The following is a 3198-nucleotide window of genomic DNA, read 5'->3' on the forward strand; positions in this document are numbered from 1 at the left end:
ACAAAAAGTAAACAAATGGAACTTGAATCTTTTGCACAGCAAAAGAAACCATAAACATGATGAAAAGACAATCCTCACAATGGGAGAAAATATTTGCAAATGAATCAACAGACAAAGCATTCATCTTCAAGATATACAAGCAGCTCATGCAGCTCAATATCATAAAACCAAACAATCCAATCCACAAATGGGCAGAGAACCTAAATAGGCATTTCTCCAAAGAAGACATACAGATGACTAACAAACACATGAAAAGCTGCTCATCATCACTAATTATTAGAGAAATGCAAATCAAAACCACAGTGAGGTATCACCTCACACCAGTCAGAATGGCCATCATCAAAAACATCTACAAAAAATAAATGCTGGAGACAGTGTGGAGAAAAGGGAACCCTCCTGCACTGTTGGGGGGAATATAAATTGATACAGCCACTATGAAAAGCAGTATGGAGGTTCCTTAAAAAACTAAAAACAGAACTACCATCTGACCCAGCAATCCCACTCCTGGGCATATAGCCAGAGAAAACCATAGTTCAAAAACACACATGCACCCCAGTGTTCACAGCAGCACTATTTACAATAGCTAGGAAATGGAGTCAACCTAAATGTCCATCAACAGAGAAATGGATAAAGAAGATGTGTTAAATAGATAAAATGGAATGTTACTCAGCCATGAAAAGGAACAAAATTGGGTCATTTGTAGAGACATGGATGGACCTCGAGAGTGTCATACAGCATGAAGGCAGAGAGAAAAAAACAAATATCACATATTAATGCCTATGTCTGGAATCTAGAAAAATGGTATAGATGATCTTACATGCAAAGGAGAAATAGAGACATAGATGTAGAAAACAAATATATGGGTTCCAAGGGGGAAAGGGGGCAGCAGGAGGAATTGGGAGATTGGGATTGCCATATATATACTATTCTTACTATGTATAAAATAGATAGCTAATGAGAACATACTATATAGCACAGGAACTCCACTTAATTCACTGTGGTGACCTCAATGGGAAGGAAATCCAAAAAAGAGGGGTACAGCTGATACATTTTGATGCACAGTAGAATTGAACACAGTATTGTAAACCAAGTATACACCAATAATAATTAATTTTAAAAAGTAAAAAAGGAGAAGAAAAACCTCAAACAATCTAACTTTATGCCTCAAGGAACTATAAAAAAGAAGAAAAAACTAATCTCAACTTTAGCAGAAGAAAGAAAATAGTGAAGAGTAGAGCAGAAATAGATCAGATAGGAAATAGGTAAACAATAAAAAATATAAACAAATCTAAGTGGTACTTTCTGAAAAGATAAACAAATTTGACAGACTCTTAGCTAGACTAATTAAGAAAAAGGAGAGAAGACAAATCAATAAAATCAGAAATGAAAGAGGAGGCAATACAAGTGATGCCTCAGAAATAAAGGAGTCATAAGGGTCTATTATAAACAATTATGCCAACCAATCAGATAACCTAGAAGGAATGAATAAATTCCTAGCAACATACAACCTACTACCACTGAATCAAGATGAAATAGAAAGTCTGAACAGACCACTAACAAATAAGGATACCGAATCAATAATTAAAAAGAAATAGAAAATCCAGGACTAGATGGCTTCACTGGTGTATTTTACCAAACATGTGAAGAAAAATTAATGCCAATCATTGTCAAACTCATCCAAAAAACTGGAGAGGAAGGAATACTTCCAAACTAATTTTACAAGGCCAGCATTACCCTGATACCAAAGCCAGACAAGGACATTACAAGAAAAGAAAATCACAGGCCAATATCTGTGATGCACATAGATGCAAAAATCCTCAACACAATGTTAGCAAACAGAATTCAACAATAAATTAATGGGGCCATACCTCATGATCAAGTAAGATTTATTCCTGAGATGCAAAGATGGTTCAACAAACACAAATCGATCAATGTTATACACCACATTAACAAAATGAAGGGGGAAAATCATATGGTTATCTCAATAGATGCAGAAAAGGATGGCACAAAATGAAACATCTTTTCTTGATAAAAACTAAACAAATTGGGTATAGAAGGAATGTACCCCAACACAATAGCAGCATATATGAAAAGACCACAACACACATACTACTTAACAGTGAAAAACTGAAAGCCGTCCCTCTAATACAAGGAAGAAGGCAAAAATGCCCACACTCACCACTTCCATTCAACACAGCACTGGAAGTCCTAGCCAGAGGAATTAGGGAAGAAAAAGAAATAAAATGCATCAAAATCAAGAAGTAAAATTACCTCCGTTTGCAGATGACATGATCATATATGTAGAAAATCCTAAAGCTTCAACAACAACAACAACAAAAATAGTTAGAATTCATAAAAGAATTTAGTAAAGTTGCAGGATATAAACTCAGCATATAGAAGTCATTATACAAAAGCAATGAACTACCCAAAAAAGAAATTAAGAAAATGGAAGAAAATATCTGCAAACCATATATCTAATAAGGGGTTAATATCCAAACTATAGAAGGAACTCCTTCAACTCAATAGCAAAATAATATTAATTAAACAATGGGTAAAGGACTTGAATAGCAATTTCTCCAAAGAAGATAGGCAAATGGCCAACAGGTGTATGAAAATGTGCTCAACATCACTAACGGTCAGAAAAATGCAAATTAAACCACAGTGAGATATCATCTCACACCTGTTAGAATGGCTATTAACAAAAAGACAAAAGATAACAAGGATTGAAGAGGATGTGGAGAACCCCATTCTGAGCCCCATTCTCTTCATGAGTTAGAGGACTTACCATTGTTAAAATATACATACTACCCAAAGTGACCCACAGATTCAATGCAATCCCTATTAAAATCCCAATGGTGGGGACTTCTCTGGTGGTCCAGTGGTAGAGAGTTCATCCCGCAATGCAGGGGACGTGGGTTCAATCCCTGGTCAGGAACTAAGATCCCATATGCTGCGGGGCAACTAAGCCTGCACACCACAACTACTGAGTCAAAGTGCCTCAACTAGAGAGCCTATGTGCCACAAACTACAGAGCCCACATGCCCTGGAGCACAAGCACCACGCCACAACTATGAAGCCCATGTGACTTGGAGCCCACACGCCACAACTAGAGAAGAGAAAACCCCTATGCCACAACTAGAGACAAGCCGACGTGTGCTACAACGGAAGATCCTGCATACCACAACGAAGATCCTGTGT

Source organism: Hippopotamus amphibius, chromosome 2 (genome assembly GCF_030028045.1).
Source record: "Hippopotamus amphibius kiboko isolate mHipAmp2 chromosome 2, mHipAmp2.hap2, whole genome shotgun sequence".
In the NCBI taxonomy this organism is placed as follows: domain Eukaryota; kingdom Metazoa; phylum Chordata; class Mammalia; order Artiodactyla; family Hippopotamidae; genus Hippopotamus; species Hippopotamus amphibius.